This window comes from Callithrix jacchus, chromosome 3, assembly GCF_049354715.1.
Source record: "Callithrix jacchus isolate 240 chromosome 3, calJac240_pri, whole genome shotgun sequence".
In the NCBI taxonomy this organism is placed as follows: Eukaryota; Metazoa; Chordata; class Mammalia; order Primates; family Cebidae; genus Callithrix; species Callithrix jacchus.
Window position 1 is genome coordinate 181327875 of NC_133504.1, and position 14639 is coordinate 181342513.

General features: G+C 36.6%; 1 long non-coding RNA gene across 5 annotated transcripts in view; it reads right to left on the reverse strand.

Annotated features, from left to right (window-relative positions):
- Positions 1-450: 450 nt before the first annotated feature.
- Positions 451-14639, reverse strand: part of LOC118152349 (uncharacterized) — a 33116-nt gene continuing 18927 nt past the window's right edge. For 2 of the 5 annotated variants that reach the window (XR_004741072.3, XR_013533530.1), the window contains 2 exons: positions 9508-9692; positions 451-5124 (listed from right to left, as the gene is read on the reverse strand). This is a non-coding gene — a long non-coding RNA (uncharacterized LOC118152349). Of the gene's footprint in view, positions 5144-8272; positions 8717-9507; positions 9693-14639 lie in introns of those variants that run through there. The other 3 variants (XR_013533533.1, XR_013533532.1, XR_013533531.1) reach the window with 3 other exon arrangements.

Consider the following 14639-nt stretch of genomic DNA (forward strand, 5'->3'; position numbering starts at 1 on the left):
CCTTCCATTGGCTGGGAACTGAGATAGAGCCTCAGGAATTAGAAGATGGTCAGGCCGGGTGCGGTGGCTCAAGCCTGTAATCCCAGCACTTTGGGAGGCCGAGGTGAGTGGATCATGAGGTCAAGTGATTGAGACCATCCTGGTCAACATGGTGAAACCCCGTCTCTACTAAATATACAAAAAATTAGCTGGGCATGGTGGCGCGTGCCTGTAATCCCAGTTACTCAGGAGGCTGAGGTAGGAGAATTGCTTGAACCCAGAAGGCAGAGGTTGCGGTGAGCCGAGATCGCACCATTGCACTCCAGCCTGGGTAACAAGGGTGAAACTCCATCTCAAAAAAAAACAAAAAACAAAAAACAAAACAAAAAAAAAAGAAGGATGGTTGATAATCCATGGCAAACAGTAACTTTTTACAAAATTAGTGATGAAAAAGACTGAGTATTCATTACCTTTTGCTACACCTAGTCCTCTGGATTGCCCCTTTTGGTGGGCTCAAGACTGCCCTTTCTACCTCCTTTCTGCAGGGTCCATATTTGATCTGACTGGACATGCTTTTGTCAGACTCTATTACTACATGATATTCTCAATGTAGCCTGTCTCCTCTATGCTGCTGATAGTGAGGATTTCTCAGAGCAGGTGTCTGGTTTTCTGTTCTTGTGTCAGTTTGCTGAGAATGATGGTTTCCAGACTCATCCATGTCCCTATGAAAGACACGAACTCATACACCACATGTTATCACTCATAGGCGGGTGTTGAACAAATAGAACACATGGACACAGGGAGAGGAGCATCAAACACTGCGGTCAATTGGGGGGGCTAGGGGAGGGACAGCAGGGGATGGGGAAGGTAGGGAGAGATAACGAGGGAAGAAATACCAGATAGAGGAGATGGGGGGATGAAGGCAGCAAATCACCTTGCCATGTATGTACTTGTGCACATGTACCCCAGAACCTAAAGTACAATTAAACAAACAAACAAAAAAAGCAGTTGTCAAATGCTGTTTTCTATATTTTTCATCCTCTTGGAAGTACACATCAAGTTCTCTAAATGGTCACTGGGCCTGATTAAGGTAAGCACCTTTCGTTTGATTATTCACTTTGGTATTGAATGATAAGCCACAGCACTGTAGCAAGGAACTTCAAGGTAATCTTGTTATAAGTCATTTTATTTTTTTGCCCTTGAATGCAAATGGATGTTTTTTTTTATTAATTACTTTACTTCTTAATCCTACACTGAGATGACCTTGTTGAAACACATCATTCTGTGCTTGGGACCAGAAAGGAGACTATTTTGTATTTTTAGTAGCACTGAGGTAGAATTTCATCATGAACTGCCACTGACGTCTTAGAAGGGCAATGTCCCTCTTTTTGGGTTTTAGCTAAATAGAGCTTGATATAGTTTGGATGTCTGTCTTCTCCAAATCTCAGGTTGAAAGTTTGTTCTCAATGTTGCTGTAGGGCCTAATGCGAGGTGTTTGCACCATGAGGCACTTGCCTCATGAATGGTTTGGGGCCATTTTCACCAGTTGGGGTGATTTGTCATCTTAGTTCCTGAAAGAACTGGCTATTAAAGAGAGTTTGGCACCTCCCATCTCTTTCTCTTCTTCCTTCGTCTTGCCATGTGATGTCTGATTTCCTTCCCCTTCCACCTTAGGTGAATGCTTTCTGAGGTCTTTGATAGAAGCAGATGCTGCATCCATGTTTCTCATACCTCCTGCAGAATTGTGAACCAAATAAACTTCGTTGTTTTTTTTTTAAATAAATTACCCAGCCTCGGGTATTCCTTTAAAGCAACACAAATGAGAACTGAGATAGGGCCTCATGAATTAGAGCGACAGTCAATGATCCATGGCAAACAGTAACCTTTTACAAAATTAGTGATGAAAAAGACTGAGTATATGTTAGGTTTTGCTACATAACAAAATCCCTTTAAAAGTTACAGTTGAACAAAACAATCACTTATTTGGTTCATGGTTTGCCAGGTTGGCAATTTGGACTAGGCTTGACTAGGTGGTCCACCTCATCTCTGTTGGATTCACTCATGTAGCTGTGAATAGCTATCAGTTTTGCTAGAGCATTGCTGGTGGGATGACTCATCTCTACTCCACGTGACCTTGCATCCTTTAGCTCACTAGACTCAAATTTTTCACATGGTAAGTAACAAGCATCGAAGAGAAACAATAAAGAAAATAGATGTATGCACATTCCTAGAAGGAAGATTCAAAGCTGGCATATTGCATTTTCTTGACAAAGCAAGTGGCAAGATTGACTTGGGATTTAGGAGTATGGAAATAGATTTTCCTTTGTGAAAGGACATGGATATAAGAAGGGAAATGATTGCAGCCATTCTGTAAGCAGTCTATTAGACTATCACAGACTGTCCAAGATATCTTTCCATGTCCTGTCTTGATTTTCAAACTTCTCTTTATCACTGAATGTGAAATCTACCAGCTGGAAATTATAAATGGATGAGTAATGTTTTCACATATAAGATGTAAAATTTATTCAGATTATTTTGGGGCCCAGTTAACAAAATAGAGAGGTAAAGGCCAACAGTCTCTGATATTTTGTGGCTGTGCTCTATGTGCGTTCAGTTTTGAAAGAATAAAATTTTGAATTTGGTTTATAGTTACTATAGGTCTCTTTTCACATCTCTGTCTAAAATTGTATAATTTTCCTTTAATCCTCAAATTATGAGAATTGGTTTCATAAGCCCTGCCCTGAGAAAACATTCAACATATTGTAACTAACATATAAGAGTTAAAAATCTATCTATGGAGTTTAGCAACTGAAATGTGATTTTCCTGGAGCCTAACTGTGTTTGTTGTTCCTTATACTTTAGATTGAAAAATCCCAGACTACATGATCTTACACTCACCTTCTCCTGATTTCCTTTTTGATCAAGAAGGTTAGCATATGCACTTTACATATCCTGAACTCTACTACAATAATCCATTACCAATAAACCACTCAATATTACTGTAGTATAGTTATTGCAGGTTTAATTGGCAGAAGATTATAAACATGATTCATGAACTATTTATAAAGCATGCCTATTTGGAGGGAGAAATCTAAATGCAGGTAATACAAAACTACGTATGAGTTTCATATAATGCAGTTCAATATTTGTGGAGTCTCTATTTTAAGCATACAATGGTTAACATTACTTTTTACTGTATCACATATCTGGCACTTGCATTATATTATAAAAGTCTCTTTAGAATTCAAATTGTGATAAAATATTAACGAGTAATATAGAATTTGTCAGTATATTGATATTATTTTTCCTATTGAATTAGCAAAACTTTTAAAAGGGAGGTAGCTTACAGAACATCATGCTATACTTTAAAAGGAAGAGGACTATATTGTCAGAATATAGAAATATGGATCAAATGCCTAAGAGAGCCCCTGTTATTTTGTTTGAATTGAGAGTTCACAAACTATCTTTTCTATTGGGTCATGAATATACTGAGAAGTAAGGTGAATGATTCATCAGAGAGGAGAAGGTATATTGCCTTTACTGCTTTCAAAGGCTAGAATGAAAATATATCTTATATTTCCAGGCAATTAGACCTGCTAAGATTGAGGTCTAGAATTAGATACTCTTATCAAACCAACCATAGGAATAGCTAGAGCTTTTTTATGTAAGACTGGAGGAAAAGGCAAGAATTTATAGCAACCCATCACATCAAAGTTAACTCAACTATGAGACATGGTCAAGCAGGGCCAAGCACGAACACTTAGTTCACAACTCCAGCTCTGCTTGAATCAAGCCATAACAGGATGAGATGTCTCTGTAGTAGAAACTAGGTAAGAACAAAGCTGTCTGGTGAAAAGCCAGATAATTACATCTATAGTCTTGCAGAAGAGACTCTAGTGCAAGCAAAGCCAACAGGGACAGGCAGCTGAATGAAGAATCATGGGGAAAGTGCGACTCTCTGAGAGGCTACACATGTTTATTCAAGAGTATGGACATAAAATATACAGGACATGTTCACATGATCCAATTGCCTTGTACTTTATAATAGACTGAATAACTATTTTCAACCCCTCCAAGATGCAGGTGAGCAGCTTGGAATGAAAAAAAAAAATAGAGAGCCAAAATAAACAAAACAACGCTCATTTAGAACAATAGTAAATTTGAAATATGAGTTAAAATTTTAAACTACATTATGTTAAGTTTGTGTAAATAGAGCCTGGTTAGAAACCAGGAGTCCTGCTTTTAAAATTTGGTATATCTACCAAGTAGTTGTGTGATCTTGGGAAATAACCTTAGCCATTCATTCCGAAGTTTGTTCCTCTCTTTTTTTATTAAATTAAAGGGTTGTCACAAACGACCTTTAAAAATGTATTCTCGCCTATGATCCTAGATATTCTTCTAAACATATCTCTAATGTGAACTAATGCCATAATAGTAAACATTAGCACATTTCTATTCACATTAATACCTCTGTTTATTAAATTTGACCTCTCTATATATCTAGTTTATAGTGGCCCATTTTCAAATAAATGAATGTCATTTCTAAATAGGTGACAAATATGTATTTCTGCAATGCATTTTCTCTTGGGAAGATCTCTTTAAAATGGTAAAAGAAAGCATGCCAAAAATATAAACCAAAAGAACCTATTCTTATTTCTCACAAAATTATTTTCATTCAATCACTTATAAATTAACTTGTGCTTCTGGTCATGCTTGTACCTCTAATCATAATCATACTACTCTCTTAAATGTCCTTGAACTTAATAGAACCAAATCACCAAAAAAAAAAAAAAACTTCTATTAGGAAGCAAAAAGGGGACACAAATAGTACCAGCTATGAAGTTAAAGATCATTTAGATGCTATTGATTTGTTTTTGGTGTTTCTTTGATAATTTTAGTATTCTTTGTTACTCTCTGCCTCAACCTCAAGCAACTATTTCAAATCTCAAACATTTTCTGACCACTGAGGTTTAAAACATTGCCTTCATGAATAAGTGTTGATTCATGGGTCCTGAATAACTTAGCACCATTTGTTACATGATGCTGTTGGAATCTAGGTGGCTGTCAAGAAATAATGCTTTCATCTTCTTCTCCCAGATGCCATGGAATTGAGCAGGTGTCTGAAGGTAGAATTCCTCACAAGTCCTGGAACTCAGAAATGTCACTGATTAGTGGTGAAAGAGAAAGATAATACACAAAGGTCTTTTAAACAACCCCTATCGGGTCTATAAAGACACTGTTTCATTCAAGAATTTCATCAAAAGGATGGCATATTCCCAATCATTTTTACAAATCTTACTGAATGAAAACAAACTCTTTGCTTTCAGTGAATATATGAATTTCAGTGAATATTTTTTTTGCCTTGCTTAAGATATCAAATGCATTATTCCATAATCCATTCACACACACATACAAAAATAATGATAATCATAAACAAGATTGCAAAACAAGTGAATTTTGAACAAGGGGTTTGCAAATCACAATTTTTCTACTTTAATGTATATTTGGAAATGTCTCAGCAACTCTGGCATTTATTCCTAAACAGCAGACCTCAAAATCTATATGTCTTATTTGGCATTGAGAAAGGGCACAATCACTATATGGTGAGACGTAGAAGGTTTCATTCGAGTACTTTTCCAAAGATTACTCTGTAGGATAATATTAAGATAGGATTTCTTTCTATACAGATGTTGCTTCTTATTCGTGTGCAAGGTGGGATATTTTCCCTTTTAGATACTGTGAGGCATTAATGTGACCATTCAAGGAACTGCGTTGTGCTCTTGATAGCCTCTTTAATTCTGGTTTTGGAGGAAACTTTGATTCCATCACAGAGAAATTCAATAGAATGTAGTTACAATTAGGACTATCAGCACTACAAAGGTTCACAGAATTCTCAGCATTCAATTAATCCAACAGTCACAACAACAAAATCCTTACAAGTCTATACAGGCATTTTTCTTTAAATGCATTAGATAATTGGGTTGCATTGTTTAGATAAAGGAATCATTTAATTATAATTATGCCTAAGCACATTTACTAAGTTATTGCCACTATGAGTATAGATACATTGAAGAGATAAGAAGTTTGCCATCTAGGAGTTCACTGACATACTAAGAAAAAAAAAAAAAATCCTAATTTATGTATTGTTAATTCCAGGTAGCTAGAGATAAGATTCTTAATTAAATAAAACCTTTCTTTTCAACTATAATAGTCTGACTATTTTTTAATGACAGCTTTTATATCTCACCCCCTTTTCCCCTGTCCCTCATATCTGGGCTAGCTAAGATTAAAGCCTAGGTGCTACCTTATTTGATCCCCATGAAAAATTAAAACTCATGCAAGCTTCTGCCTACATGTGAGGACCATGACCCTGGCCCTACCCTGAAATCACAGTGAAACCCAGAGTCAGTCTCCTTTCCTGGTTCTCCCTAGCCATTACAAGACGAGAGGCTTACCCAGCTGTTCTCAGGGACCTCAAAAAGTAAACAATAAACATTTTTAGAGCCCCTCTGCTGTGTGTGACAACATGGTTCTCAACATTCAAACCAAACTTTGAGTGAAGGTCTACTCTGCCTTTGGGAGAGAAATACAACATCCACTCAGGTTTGAAACCAGTTGAAATGTCACAGGAGTCAGACTCGTGGAAATTAAAATAACAGCTATTCTACAGATAAAATGCTGAGATGAAGCACATTTATAGACATGACTGTATGAAGTAGTTTCTCACCCTCTATCCCAGGTGACAATCAAAGTAGTCTGAGTTATGCTAGAATAACAAATATTCCTAAAACATATACGTGACAGTTAATTCCCCCTAATTACAAGTACAGCTGGAAAATCACAGGTTTCTGTCATAGCTGTATTATCACCTTATAAAGAGCAGAGTGGAATATGGGTGGGGGGAAGAGAGAGAGAGAGAGGGAGAGAAAGAGAGAACGGGGGTAAGAGAGAGGAGGGGCTACATAAAAGAGAAGACTTATAAACCTACCTATCCTCTTATAAACCTACCAGTCCTAGCTTGGTGCATTGGTGCCACTTGTAGATCCAACTACTCAGAAAGCAGAGATTTCCTGAGCCCAAGAGTTCAAGTGTGCGGTGATCTGTGATCACATCACTGCAACCCAGGCTGGGCAACAGAGCAAGACCATATTTTAAAACCTACCAATCCTCCTGTAAGGAGGATTAGGAGAACTGAGTGGTATGAGAGCAAAAGTTTCACCAGTAGGAATGTCAGCAACCACTCAGACCAAATCCAGCTGCAATCTTCTTTTGTAAATAAAGTTTTATTAAAATGTAGTCATGCCTGATCCTTTATAAATCATAGCTGTTTTCATGCAACAACAGCAGAATTTAGTAGTCCTGAGAGACTCTGGGCCTGCAAAGTCAACAATGTTTAACCTCTGACCTTTTACAGGAAACATTTACTGACCCTCGTTCTAGATATCTATCTATAAGGACATTCAAGGACAGATAATTTAAGACAAGCAGTAATATCAAAATATGAAAACAAAAAGAAAACAGAAAAATGGTATTTCTCTTATTATTATAACCTGAGTAAAACTTTGGCCAAGATGAGTCAGGGAAGGAAGTTATGGGCAAATCATGGACCTACAGCTTGAACAAGAGAAGAGAAGGGCCAGCCTTCTGGAAGAAACCCTGATTACCTCAGTCTGGCAGAGGGAAAGCACAGAGGAAGCAAAAGTGGGAAGCTAGAAATTGAAACCATCTAACCAAAATTGCTAATGAAAATATTGGGTACTGAACTTGAAACCATCTAACCAAAGTTGCTGAACTTGAAACCATCTAACCACCGTTGCTAATGAAAATATTGGGCATCTTTGCCCTGGAAGGAAAACTAAAGGGAAATGACCTAAGACATGTTTTTTTTTCCCGAATAAAATTTGAAAAGCAGATAAAGAGAAGTATGATATCCTTAAACTGCTTATCTTAAGCGGTTCTTGGGTTTTGGAATTCGTGAATCATTAATGAGAGATGAAATGGGAGACTGAAAATTTGTCGCCAGCATTAACTTTTGCCAAGTGATTACATATATAGTCATATATAATGTGTGTGTACATAAATATACATACATTTATATATATATGTGTGTATCTATATTTATATATGTGTGTGGGCATATATAATTTGTAACATAATGCCAGATTATGAGATTTATATGTGTATGTGTATATAATATATATATTTCATATATATTTATGTATATATAAATTTCATATGAATATATATGAAAAATATATTATATATTACATACATATGTTTCATATATAATATATATGTATATTATATTATATGGGATTACAGGCTTGAGCCACCACGCCCGGCCTAATCTTACTCTTTGAAAAAAAGACCAGATTATTTAAAAAGTGCTGTCTTATCTTAGGATAGTCTCCCTAACACAGGACGATTCAATAAAAGGCTGTGTAATGAAGCCTGACATGCCCAGAGGATTGGGAGAGAATAGCAGCGTTCAGTAGCTGCCTTTCCGGTGTCAGACACAGTACTAGGTCCTGCATATTTATAGTCTCCATCAATTCTAAGAGAAGCTGATAAATTTGCCCAAGGTCATACAGCATGTAAATGGAAGACATGAAATTAAAACCTAGGCCCACTTGTGTCTCACCATTTTTCTTCATGTGTCTCATCCAAATATGGCTGGGAAATTGGACAGAGTCCACGCAAATATCTCTACCAGTGTGAAAGTTCTTGCTCATACATGCTGTGGCAATCAAAGAGAAGAGAGATATGGCTGTATTCAAAAGACAACTGAGCCAAACCCACTCTAACCAGGGAATATGCCACAGAGGTCCACCTAACACATGTTTAATATTGTATAGCTAATTCAAGACATCTATGAATCCAAGTCATTGCATAATCCAGGGCGGCAATGAAAGAATTGCATAGTATAACAATCAGGCCAGCTAGGAAGGCAACCAGAAGATGGACTGGATGGACTGGAAGTATTATGGGAAGATTCCTGTAAGAGACATGGCAGGATTCATGAAGTATGGGAACAATTTGGTCAAGAGGACACAAACCTGAAAGGAATTACACTTTCTCCTCTCTAGTCCCTATTCACATTACAACACAGCTCACATGTAGCTTTCCTCCTGAACATGTCTCCTATCTCATTCTTTCTCTTTCAGAATTACAGGTCTTCCACTTTGCAACTACTATAGTTGCTACTTGCGGACACCTATGTCTTAGCTGTCATCTATTACATTTCTATGTCTTCCACTTATATTCGTCATTGTTACTTCCCTGAGGAAAATGTCATAGCAGTTACAGGAATGTGTTTGTGTATGTGTATGTGTACATCCATCCTGCAATAAATAACAAAGGACCAACTTACGATGGGAGTTTAACACAGTTTTCATGCCTTGAACAAAGGAAAAACATCAACAAAGAAATTAAGGTCTTCTGTGTTTGACCAGACTAGATAATAGGATGAAAAGAAAGAATTTGTTGAACATAGTATTGAACCAAATACTGTGCCTGGCAATTCCATACCTAAGAGGTCGCAGTCTCCACTCAAACATTTTACAGATGAGAAAATCAAGATCCACAGAGTATAGGTTGACTGCTCAAGTTAGGACAACTGGCAAACAGCAAGACAAATAATTTCATTCAGGTTTTGTGAATATCAGGTCCTTTCAGTTTTATCACCCTGTGGGTCTGCGGATGGCATGGTTGGTCTGTGGAACAGAAGAAATTAGTTTAAATGTGGTATTTGAGCCCATCTTGAAGTTGCCCTGCTCCCTCCTTAAATCATTTTGATCCTTTTATTTCTCAGTGGACTCGGGGTCAGCAGGTACTTTTTGTTTCTGCGCAAGATTAAGCCACCCCACCAATCTTCCTGCTGCTTTTCTCTTGGCAAGGGCCCTCTTTTCTCTATACATTGCTAATGCCCCTGGAGTCGTGCTGTAGATGACCCACGGAGCTGAAATGCAATCATTCCATGTCCTTAAGGGCTCTTAACTCTATGCTCTTCATTCATATTCTTCCAAGTCACAGCCTCGGTTTTTGCGGAATGAAATTTTCAGGCTACTTTACAAATGTCAGTCCCATTCCATTTTCTTATCAGTTTAATACAAAGACAACAGAACCAGAATCTGCCACTCAGATTGCATTTTGTTTCTACTGAGGGCTCAGCTTTGAAATAAGCAAAATAAAATTTTCTTTCCCATTTAAAAAGTAAACTTGGGGAATAAAATAGAATGAGGATTAAAGGAATTATTTTTAGTGACTATTGTATCCTACAAATTCTTTTCAAAATGAAAAGAAAAAGGAGCAAATCATAAAAAACTACTCACACATATTGAAAATATAATTGCAAATAAAAACAAGTATAATCAGGAATATACATATATTATGTACACATCTTACAGACATTATGTACACATCACACATTTTATATATTATATTACTTCCTGATTGTGCAGCTTGTACATATATATGTTTATATATGTTTTATATATATATTTACATCTATAATCCTACTAATTAGAACAGCTTCCCAAGAGTAGTCTGCAGATCACCTGCATCTCAAGCCCCTGAGAGACTTGTTTAAAAATGTAGGTTGGGCCGGACAATGTGGCTCACACCTGTAATCCCAGCACTTTGGGAGACTGACACAGGCAGATCATGAGGTCAGTACTTTGAGAGAAACCTGACCAACATGGTGAAACCCCGTCTCTACTAAAAATACAAAAAATTAGCTGGGCATGGTAGCGAGAGTCTGTAATCTCAGCTACTCTGGAGGCTGAGGCAGGAGAATAGCTTGCACCCAGGAGGCAGAAGTTGTGGTGAGCGGAGATCATGCCATTGTACTCCAGCCTAGGCGATAGAGCAAACTCTGTCTCAAAATAAATAAATAAATAAATATAAATAAATAAATAAAATGTTGATTGTTCCTGAGCCTTTCTTCAGATTCACTGAATCAGAGATTTTAGGTCTCTAGACCAGAAGTCTACATTTAGACAACCTCCTTAGCTGCACCAAGTTTAAGAATGCGTAATGTAAAAATATCCACTTAAAAATATATTTTGGAGCATTTGTCTCTGAGTTGTTTTATGCCTGCTTTTTCAACTAGATCCTGTGTGTATCACTTAACATTGCATTAAAAAATATCACACAACTTGGGCACATCTTTGTAAACTTCGTTTTTAATGGCTGCATAATACAACCTGTAAAGATACTCTAATTTACTTAGTTGTCATCTTTTTCAACACTTAGATTACTTCTAGATTTTTGCTTTATACAAAAATATTGGTATGAATTTCTTCAAACATACAATTTTCTCCACTTGTATCTATTCATCTCTGTGACTATTGTACTGTACACACTTTCCAGCACTGAATTATCACAATTTCTCTGATAATTTAACCTTGAGAGTCAAATTTCTATCATTTCTAACATCACATCCTTAACTGATTGCCCAGTGCTGAATATGATTATAATCATTATTTCCTATTTTATGCAGTATTTGTGAACTTTACTATTCGTGTTTGCTGTTTTTTCCACTGAAAAACTTATCTAAAAAGCTATTTATTAAGAATATTATGTCTTTAATGCAGCTGTTGCATACTTATTCGCTATTTTTTGTCTTTGAAGTTTATTCATTTTAGCTCTTGCAAAACGCATTCACTTCAGTTATTTTGTTCTTAACATTTTGCAACATTTCTCTGTTTATTTCTTTTTAAAAATGTATGTTACTGTGTATATTAGAGGAAAAAAGCATGTTTATTACGTTTGTTCTTAATTCTCAATTAGATTCAAGCATTTACCAATTAGTAACTTACTTAATCTTCCAGACATTTTGTGCGTGATTTTTATGTTTTGTTGTATTCTTTGGGAGTTATTTTCATGCATATTTGGGGGAGATGACTAGCTCATCAGACCTATGGTGATGGGCTTGTGATCCCACGGGAAAAATATTGCTTTGATTGTTGGTTACTGAGAACAACCTTTAACAAGCCACCTCCTAGAACCAGGGCCCCAGCATCTGGGCCAGGCTGATCCCAAAGGAGCAAGTAATGGGAACTCCTTCATGTGTATTAGCCAGACACATGGAAGAGGCAGAGTGAGAGATCCCCTGAGAGAAAAAACTCCGCATGGGCATTTAGATTCAGGGGAGGCATGCTACCATCTACCCCAGAAGGTCCCAGTCTTTGGAAAGACTTAAAGAAATTTTTGAGAGAGGTCCTGGAGGTCCACAGACGGCTTTGCTTCAAGATAGAACTGCAGAGGCAGAGAATCAGGCACAAGAGCAGTGATCAGTGGTGGTGTGCTTTACTAGTGTGCTTTTTATTAAGTTTGTTTTAGTAGAAAATCATATCCTACAAGAGTGTCTCTGGCTTCCTTGAATCAAATGTATTGGCCTTGAGCAAGAACCTCACTTTTATCAACAGGGATATTTTCACAAAGAAGATATTTATCAATAGTATGCATCATTCAAGCTGTGGTTGAAAAAGACTAAAGAAAGTTAATCGTAGATATTGTTCCAGTAGTATATAAAATTGTGCATGTAAGCACTGCTTCTCAAACATTTATCTTAGCCCAATTTTTCATTCATGATAAGCACCTCAAATTATTTGACTTTCTCCCAGCCCCATTGGGCACACCACCCAAAATCCATCCTAACAAAATGACAATTGGTGCTCATTTCCCACCTGCTGTATAATAAACTTCATTTCTTTTCACCATGGATAAAATATTGAGTCTGTTGTAAAGTAAGTTAATCTATATAGGACAGGATAAATAATGTATTTCATTATTTAACTGAACTTTCTGAATCATGAAATACACAAATATTTCATGACCATTTTAAAGAGTGTTATATTAAAATATGTATATTTGCATACATAGATAAGAAAGAAATATGGAAATTAAAATGACTACCTTTGGGTAATGAAAATATGGGTAACTTCTTTCTTCTTCATTTTTTTCAATAATTTGATACCATTTATGACACTTTATCAAATGGAAAAGTTAAAAAAATGAAAATGTAAACCTGTTATAATGATATTTCGATGGTATTACCTTTTGCAAAAGTGAAAGAGGATTTTCTGTCTCTAACTTAATAAAATTCATAGCCAACTATCCCAGTAATTCTACCCTTTCTTTTTGCAAATTTCCTTGTTCCCATAATCTTCTGCGCCAACAGCAGACCTCCTCTTCTTTTTTCACAACAGAAGCATTTTTTTTTCCTGAGGTAAGCTGATAAAAAGACCATTTTGTACTTTAAATTTTATTTCTATTTTCTCAATTTAATAGTTTCCTTTTCCATCACTCACAAAGTTTTTTAAGTTAATGGCTGCTGCTAGATTGTACAATGACTACAGTTTGCCAGACTTTTGAAAGGGAGCCACATACAGGATTTATAATTAAGTGATGGCAGAGAGGTCCTCCCTCAGAAGGAATAAAAGCAAGTCTCAGCATGCAGCTGTGCAGTTGGGCAGAATAAAAGATTGATACTGCCAAGAGTAAAGGGTGTGAAATTAGGGACTCTCAAAATCATTCTGTAAGCCCTCTGGAGCGATCTCCAGAGATTACTGAAGTTACAAGGTACTGGGTCCTTCAGACCTTCATCCTCATCTGTAAAATGGCATATGATTCCTTGCTCAGTCTAATCCACATGACTATTGTGAGAAGCTAAGAAGGTAAAACATTTAAAATAGCACTGAGATCACTTAAGGGCTTCAAAATGAAGGGCACAGATTTGTTCATTCTCTCTACCCCCAAAGAGCATAGCCAGTATACTGAAATGCACATTGGTGGAAAGTTAGGGATTCCTACGTCTACCCCTGCTCAACTGAAAGGAGATAATGAAAAAAACATCAATCTGTGCAACTAGCTTTTTGACTAGGAGATAAATTGTTGGAACCAGCTTTGTGGGGGCAGGTGAGCCAGCTGATGCTGTACCAAATCTAATTCATGATAGTGTTGATTTCTCTATCAACAAATAGAAAATGACATCTTGAAGCCCAGCTTTATGTCCCTAAGAAATATGTCTGTTTTACAATGTATAAACACCATAGAATACTTACTTAGTCTAAGCCAAGCTGTGCCAAAGTCAGCCTTTAAAAAGACGCTATTGTTGCTGGCAAAAGTATAGTTGTTGATGTTGGCAAAATTACAGCTATGTGAGAAAAATTGTCTGCTATAGAGACCTTGGGAAATTGTTAAATCCCAGTTTTCTTTTTGCATGTTTTAAATATCTAGCAATTGTATTGTTTTTCATATGTGAACAAAATTATTGGTTTCAATGAAGAAATCAGATATACGGTACTACTGGTCGGTATGTTTTGATTAACTGCTTTCCGGATAAATTAAATAACATTGGTAGTTATTAGCTTCATAAAGTTATCATACAATAGCCCAGCTATTCCTCTTCCTAAAGTCTTGTATAGAATTTTTGAAAAATAAAACGGACCCAGGCATATAATTTGAAAATTAAATGGTCAGAAATTACTGGCATGTTTGTCCTATACTAACACGACCTTATGATAGATGTGGGGTGGGGTGGGGTAGGGTGGAGTGAACGGCTATATTCTTTTTTTATCCACCATCCATTAAGAACCTCGGTTGTGTCAGATGTTGAGACTTGTTCTAGAATATTTGATAGGGGCTTGCACTATATC